This window comes from Aegilops tauschii, chromosome 1 (assembly GCF_002575655.3).
Source record: "Aegilops tauschii subsp. strangulata cultivar AL8/78 chromosome 1, Aet v6.0, whole genome shotgun sequence".
Classification (NCBI taxonomy): domain Eukaryota; kingdom Viridiplantae; phylum Streptophyta; class Magnoliopsida; order Poales; family Poaceae; genus Aegilops; species Aegilops tauschii.
The window spans coordinates 11941547-11949967 of NC_053035.3; the positions used below are offsets into that span (position 1 = coordinate 11941547).

Genomic DNA, 8421 nt, shown 5'->3' on the forward strand with positions numbered 1-8421 from the left:
TCAGGGGGGAATTCCACCAATCCTCCGAGGAGGGGGCGGCATAAGTTCCGCCGACTCGGACGACGAGTCGGGGGGCAAGAGTAGGGCTGCTCTAGCCGCAGCCAGCCTCCCGTCGAGGATCTCGCGGGCCCTAATGGCCTCGATCTGGGCTAAGGGGGGGCCGACCTCCCCCCTAAAGATGATCGCGGAGTCGGTGGCGATCTTCACAAGGTTTCCAAGCGGCACCGACTCGAGAGCAGAGAAGGAACAAGTAGCTGCCGAGGGGGGGACTGAAGGGGTACCTGGCTCCAGGTTCCGTGCAGCGGCACGAAGCTCTGCCCGCTCGCGGATGGGTAGCGCCGGGCAATCCTCCGGGCGCGCCGCGTCCAACCGAGCACTCCGGCGAGAAGCAGTCGCCGGAGAGGAGGCCGAACCGGCGCGCCGAGGGAAGGCCACGACGCGTGGAGGCGGAGGCGGGGCAGCCAGGGGGGTGGTCACCTGGGACTCCCCGTCCAGGCCAGAGACCGCAGCGGGGAGTAGCTGAAGAGCCGGGGTCGGAGTGGAAGACGGCGATGGCATCGGTGTCGGGGATGATGGTGGTGGAGCAGAGTCGGTGACGAGAGCCGTCCGGGCCATAGGCGGGGCCGGGGACAGCAGGGGGGCCGCGGCCGGAGGCGGCAGGGCGGCCGACGGGGCGACGTCGGGAGCGGCGCCGGGGGAGGGAGCAGGGGCGGCCACCACGCCCCCGGCGAGCGGTGAGGGCGGGTCCTGGATCACCGACCCTGTAGGGAGGAGAACCATGTCCAGGACCGGCCCGTCTGGAGCGGTGGAGACAGGGGAGCGTGGTGAGGAGGCGGGGCAGACGACCAAGCCCACGCTGGAGGCATCGCTGGCGGCAGGGGACTCGGCCACCGGACCGAGGAGGGGACCCGGCACGGCCTGGCGCCCATGCCCCCCATCGGCCGGAGGCGAAGGTGATCGGGACTGCGACCGGGAGGGCGAGTCATCCGAACCCTCCCCGTCCTCCGACCGGCGGGAGCGGGGGCGGTGTCGGCCGTGGTAGTCCCCACCGGCCCCGGGTTGCCGCCAGGAGGCCCATCGTCGGTGAAGCGGGGGCGACCGACGTGGTTGGGGAGCTCGGGGGCGATGCGGAGGTCGTAGCCCTGGTCGTTGAAGAAAACACGGACGGTGACGTGGAGCTTGGAGGAGTCTAAGCACTTGACCTTGACCCGGACCTCCTCCTCCTTGCGGAGGGAGAGTCCTGGACATCTGGCGGATGACGAGCTCTGACCGGGCGATGTCGGGGAGACCACCCACAAGGAGCCAGGCGGTATCCAGAACAGCCACCGCAGGGGCGTCGAGGACCGGCTCGGTGATGTCGACGACAAGCTGGTTGAGGGCGAGGGTGATCCGGCCACTACAAGTGGCGTAGCCGTAACTGACGGTGTCGGGGAAGATCACGGTGAAGATGTGGCCGGCCGTGGGAGTGACCGCCCAGTCCCACTGGCGACGGTAGAGGTGGTTGAGCTCGGCCTCAATCATCTCCGGGGATGCCACCCCGTCGACCACCGTAACGATCGCCTGAAGGGAGGGGGTGGGCGGGGGAAGATCTGGGACCTCAAGATGGAAGAAACCAAGCCCCTCGATGCCGTGGCCGTACAGGATGACGTTACAGGAAAGCGAGCAACAGATGATAATCCTGCACAGGAAACGTGGAACAGCAGAGGATATGAATTTGAGAACCCTTGGGCAACTTGGACATATAGTAGAAAAAAGGTAAAAGAGGATATGCATTTTGATTGTACAAAACAACGCGCCTATGTCATTAAGATACCTCGTGTAACTCGATAGAGGGAAATTCATCCGGATGGTTGAATATTTTAGTCATCGGAATCTTCATCATCCTCTCCAGAAATAATAACTCTGGGAGGGTTGGTGCTTCATTCCTGATTACAGCTGCCGCAGCCCTGATTTCAGAGTATCCAGCACCCTCCTTGTAGAGATATACCACTACATCTCTCAGACATGGGAGATGCTCGATGCCAAAGTAGAAGCCACAGGTTGTCGCCATCGACACATGGAATGGCAGCCTGAGCTTCTCAAGCTTCGGCATAGCCCCTTTCACGAACGTAACATACGCCTGGCCTGTACGTTCTCTGCAAACTAGGACAAACTCCCTCAGACATGAAAATCCTTGGATTGTGATCCTTTCCTTTGGGTCTGATTCCAGCCATAGTCCTGAAAAAAAGCAGAGCATGGATATTCATGTGGCAATGGATCCGCGGTAGGATTCCGTCTGGGGTGGAGGTCCGCAAACGCAATGGCCCTGGGTCCGGCATCTGCCCCCGGTGTGGTACCCCCGAAGATTCGAATCACATCTTCTTCTCCTGTGTCTCAGCTCAATTCATGTGGAGCTGCTTTAGGGAGGCAGTGGGAGGCGATTGGTGTCACACCAACTTCCCCGACCTCTTCGCCGAACTCCAGAACTCCCCTTCCCCCTCTCGCCACATTAGGTGGCTCGTGATCGGGGTTCTAGCATGGACTCTTTGGACGATTCGCAATAAGGTTGTGATCCAGCGTATTCCTCTTTGACGGGCTACTGACGCTCTGTTCAAACTGTCTGGTTACTTGCAGCTTTGGCGGCCGCTTAGGCGCCCTCAGGACCGCGACGCCATCACCGCCTTCATCGCCGACCTTCGCTCGATGGCCGTCCGTCTGTCGCCGCCGCCCCCTCCGCCACCCCCGGAGCTGGATTAGACGCCTTGCCTCGGCCGCGTCCTTTTTGTTTATTTTGGGCTTGTTGAGCTGTGCCCTCAGCAGAACCTTGGTACTTCTTGTTTTGTGACTTGGGTGTGTGTGTTTTGAACTAGTCCGTGTATGTGTGCTCTTGGCGGTTTGCTTTATATATAAAGCGGGGCGAAAGCCTTTTTTTTTAAAAAGCAGAGCATGCAGCTTCCCAAGGATGCGCAGGTCCTCCTCTGTTACTTGAGTTAAACTGATGTCTAGAAAAGCTAGACTGGCGAGTGCTTGCGTGATCCATGTCGGAGTTCTTGAAAAATATATAGTAGTAGGTGCTCATCTGGAATCTTTGGAGGGAAGATGGTAGAGGGCACCAAGAATCTAAGAACTCGAGGGGAGTTGCATTATCACTGTATATCCATAGAGTCTGGAGTTTGCAGGTGCCAAGCTTGCGTAGTGTGGAGAGTAACGCCTCTTCATGTCTCTTGTAATGATCCAATCCTCCATTATTCAGCGCTACATGGAGTTGATCCAAACTTGTCAGGTTCCCCAGCTCCTCCACTGCACTAACTGAACTCATGGTCACATTAAACCCTGAGATCTTTCTTAAGTTCCTCATATTTCCAATTCCATTTGGTATCCTTATTTTCCCATGAATAGTATGTCTGGTAGCGAGTAGATGCTGTAGTTTAACTAGTCGAGCAATTCCAGCAGGCAACTCTTGTATATATGTATCCCTGATATCTAGTGTCTCTAGCTCATGTAGCATCACAACCTCTGGTGGTAGCTTTGATATCCATGTCCATACCGTTTATATCATACCCTTCCAAACTGTTGCATCCTTCAAAATCCAGTACACGCAGAGTTTCAAACTCATCAAGACTAGGCAAATGTTCGAGGCAACCTGAGCATGTTACTGTGAACGAACGAACATGGCGCAGATCTTTATTTGTCAACATAGATGCAAGCTCATGATCAGTATGCTGTATCGAGAGTCGCCGAATGTAACAATGGGAATTTTCCCAGACTGTTTGCCCACCGTTTACCACAGCGATGAAATTCTCTTCCATGGATTTTGATAGGAGGAGTTCGAGCATCATGTCATGGACTCGACATCCACGAGCCTTACCATCATAGCCAACGTCCACCGGTTGGACCATGCTTTTGTTGATAAGCTCGTAAAAACAGCTCTCCGCAACCTCTTGCTGGCTCTGTCCACGCTCTTCAGAGATAAAGCCTTCTGCTATCCATCGCCTCACTAACCGTTCTCTCTCAATCACAGAGTCCTCAGGAAAGTGACTCAAATACAGCAAGCAAGTCTTGAGATTTGGTGGGAGATCACTGTAACTAAGGGACAATATGCTATTCATTCCCTCCAAACTCTTGCCTCTCTCCGGTGCAGAACCAATAGACCTTTTTACTCTCTCCCACTCTTCTTTGACAGTTGCTCTGTTTGCCAACAAACTAGATACACTGATAATTGCCAATGGAAGCCCTCCACACTTCTTCAAAATTTCATTTGAGATTTCCTTGAACATATCAGGGCAGCAGTTCCAAGAACCAAATATTCTTGCAGAAAACAAATATTTGGAGTGAATATCACTCAGAGGTTCCATTTGATAGATGCGGTCATCACCACCTGAGCAACATGACCTTGCCACATTGACAATGAGTGTAGTAGCTATAATTTTGCTAGAACATTTATTCTCTGGAAAAGCAAACTTAATAGCATCCCATGCCGGTATAGACCATATATCATCAATGATGACGAGATAGCTGATAGATAGTAGAACATAGTCAAACAACTATTATAAGGAATTCAACAAGAAAAAGGAAACATCCTTTTTGTAAATGCCTTCAGGTACTCAACTAATTAATAATGCATATCCCCATGCAGTAAGGTTATACTACATATTTGCATGATGACAAATATTACTTGTGTAAAGCTTATTAGCCAGGTTTCTGAAGAAGATTTCCACCTCCGGTAAAGGTATGCAGTATTGTGTGTGTCCTTGGTTACATTATTTGAAACTTTCTGGTAGGTGTGGCAATTTGCAAGGATGCCTGAAATTGTTCAGGCCATGTGGTAACAACTAACAAGCACTGTCAGTGGTGCAGTGTTACTCGGTATGTGAATATTAATAGCACAGGCAGTAGCAACTACCCAAATAATGAGGACTACAATGGAGCATCATGCTTTGTGTAAAGGCCGAAATTAATCAACTCTTATCTTGTAGCAGTTCTCTTAGCTTTGCTATGGATTTGTTTTCATCCCAAATGTTGATATCTTCTGTGAAACCATCCTGGCAAGTTACTTGAGAGATCACTTGGGAGATGACATCCTTGATAATCTTCTTTGCATCTGGATTTTGCGAGACTGATACAAAAGCACGACAACGAAAATGGCCCCGAATCTTGCGATGTACCTCATTCGCCAGTGTTGTCTTTCCCAGTCCTCCAAACCCAACAATAGACAGCGCCCTGCGATGATGCTCGGTCGAGCCGTTTCCTTCTTCCCCCATCCACCTGGCAAGATCATCTCTGGGACCTTCAACACCCACAAGGTGTGCCTCCTCGGCAAAAAGAGCAGACAGCAGAGGATCCACAGCAACATGGCCAGAGGTGGCACGAGGAATATCATCCAGCTTGTAACGATTCTTCTGCTCTTGCACTTCCATGACACGAGCCTTCAGATTGCCAATTTGGTTGGCTACTCGGCGCCGAGATCGAGGTGTCTTTAGACGGCGAACAGTGCCGCGGAAGAACTCGTTGATGCCGCCCTGTTGCCCGCCAAGGCCGAGGCGATGAATGAACCTGTCGATCCAATCCTCGGTGTCGTACTCGTAGGCCAGCTCCCTCACCACCGATATCCATGCCTTCACTTGGACACTGGGATCTTCTAGCATGCTGTAACTCTGGAGCGCAGCATGCATGCTGGTCAGCTCTGATCTGAGGGAGCGGATCTCACGCCGGACCCCTTTCAGGCGGTAACACTCATCGGTGAGCAACGTGGTGAGCTTCACCAGCACGGGGCCCAATGCGCCCAGTGCAGCACTCACCACAGGCGCCATCAGTCTCTCTTTTCCTTGTCTCTGCACTCCACCTCTCTTTGAGTTTGTGTGATGTGATGGGAGCTAAGCTAGCGGAGTGAACTCGGACAAGTAGTGCGAGCTTTTTCCTTGGCTCACCCAACAATGGCACATGTGCAAGTGCAGTAGACAACCAGAGGTGGGGGTGTGTGAGTGAGTTAATGAAGAGAGCCTCATTAGCCGTGATGAATTCAGGTTAATCGAACCGAGGCAAGAAATTTGGTCCCCAAACATGCATTGACACCCACATGTACATTTAACTAGACTTAGTTTTACGTGCTGGGTGAGCATATGCGAATCTCGTCGAAATGTACTAGTTCGATCTGAACCTGATTAGTCAACAGTGACAGATGTACACTACTGTAGCATTTAGTAGTAGACAAGACAGGGATAAAGGGGCAATTTAGCAACTTTTTCAGCACAGAAATTGGTTTTTGTTTCCTTTTCTGCACAGGCACATGAAATCTGCAAATACGTACTCCCTCTGTAAACTAATATAAGAGCGTTTAGATCACTACTTTAATACTCTAAACACTCTTATATTAGTTTACGGAGGAAGTACTATTTTGTTCAAAGATGTACATGTGTGATTTCTGAATTTTAGGAAGCGGCAAAAGATTGGTGTACTATCTGAAAGTGCCCCGTTTCAGATCAAAATTCGAATTGGGTCAATAAACAAGATTTTTCCGCTATATATGATGTGCGGTACGACGTTACACTTTGCAGGAAGTAAAACCAGCAGTGCCCTAGAGAAACAATGATGTTATCAAATATGTTGTATTAATAGTTTAATACATGTTCTGAGACGTCTTTGTTCTCTTTGAACTTTGAGGAGCCTCTTCTTGGGTCCGGTCAGTGAGCCACTGAACCCTGCATTGACTACTGGGTCCTCGGCATCGCTGCCACTGTTCTTGTTCCGGTGCTTGTATCTGTTGCGCCTGGATTTCCCGTTCCCGTCGCGTGCTTCCGAGGTGTCAGAGTCGCTCCTGCGGGAGCTACGGGCCAGCCAGCTATCCTCGCCCGCGTAAAAGCGGGTCATTAGTGAGGTAAGAGCCGCCATGGTTCTCGGCTTATCCTGCCCGAGCTGTCGGGCGAGCCATTCGTCCCGGATGCTATGCTTGAATGCCTCAATTGCCTCGACGTCGGGACAATCGACAATCTGGTTCTTTTTAGTTAAGAACTGGTTCCAGAATTTTTGAGCTGATTCGCCGTTCAAAAACGATGTGGCTGAGGTCGTCGGTGTCTGGGGGTCAAACGTAGGTGCCTTGGAAGTTTGCCCTAAAGGCCTCTTCGAGCTCCTACTAGCTTCGAATATAATTTCTGGGGAGGTTGTGAAGCCAATGCCTTGCCGGTCCTTTATATGTGAGTGGCAGGTATTTTATGGCGTGGAGGTCATCACCTCGGGCCATGGTGAATATGGAGGAGGAAATCCTCGATCCAGATAGCCGGGTCAGTCGTTCCATCGTATTGATCGATATTGATTGGTTTAAACCCCTTTGGGAAGTGATGCTCCATGACCTCGTCTGTGGAACACACTGGATGTGCGGACCCTCGATATTGATCCGTGTCTTGGCGGGCGTTGGCCTTCGTCCTAGCTTGCTCCCGATCTCTTTCATGCCTGTCTAACCAAGCATCGTAGCCCTCTGGACCGGCAGGTGCGCGATCACGTGATCCATAAATAGATCGAGGAGGGGCTTTATTGGCCTGTATCTTGTCGCGCAAATCGAAGGGCTCAGGATATTCGACGGCGGTCTTGCCGTGAGGGCGGGTTTTTATAGGGAGCTCTTTTATTTGTGCCTGTTGGGCAATGTCGCCCTCTAGGGGGGCGGTCAGCCTGGCCTGCGTGGCCATGCATGAGTAGTTCGTTATCAGCTACCTCATCGTCAAAGTCGGGCAGCAGCTGCCTTTTCGGGAACGATTTGGCGGCCACGCCTCAGTCCTCGAGGTTCGCTTCGACCACAAGGATTTTCATCCAATTGTCGTTGAGCGTGTTCTCGTGAGTATACTACTCCTGCTGGTTCTTCTTCATGCTTCGCGCGGTTGTGATGAGTTGTCGTTGGAACCGTGCCTGTTCGGACGTGTTTATAGGTACCACGAAGTCTTCGGGTCCGAGGCTAAGCTCGTCATCGGATCCGGGGAGGTAGTCCCTGTCCGACCATCGTCGTGGGTACCCGTGTCTTCGGGGTCGTTCTTCGGTGGTGTTCCTACGGGCCCATCTTGTTGGGCGGGTGAGGCGTGCCCTTCCTCGATTGTATTCTGGGCGGTGGCGGCGTCATCGTTATCGGCGGCGCCCGTAGTGTTGGTCATACTTCTGCTTCCATTGTTACCCTTCGTCTGCCTCTTAGGGTGGTGACGCTTAGGGTTTTCATTGGGTTTCTCCTTAGACTTGTCCTTCGGGGTGTCAACCATGTAGACGTCGTAGATAGATGTTGCAGCCCAGTTCCCTGTACAGGGTTTGGCCGCGGGTGGATCTGCTTCGTCGGAGCCGTAGTTAGGCGCATCGGTCACGTCCTCGATCGTGGCGACTAGGTGGGTGGTGGGCGGAATGAAAATTTCCCGATCAGCAACTTGACACCCGATTTGATCATAAACAGCAAACGAGATCGCCAAGTTT

The 8421-nt window shown here is 52.3% G+C and overlaps 1 pseudogene; it reads right to left on the minus strand.

The window, feature by feature from the left end:
• On the minus strand, positions 1-5789 carry LOC109742000 (disease resistance protein Pik-2-like; annotated as a pseudogene).
• Between the last annotated feature and the right edge of the window lie 2632 nt (positions 5790-8421).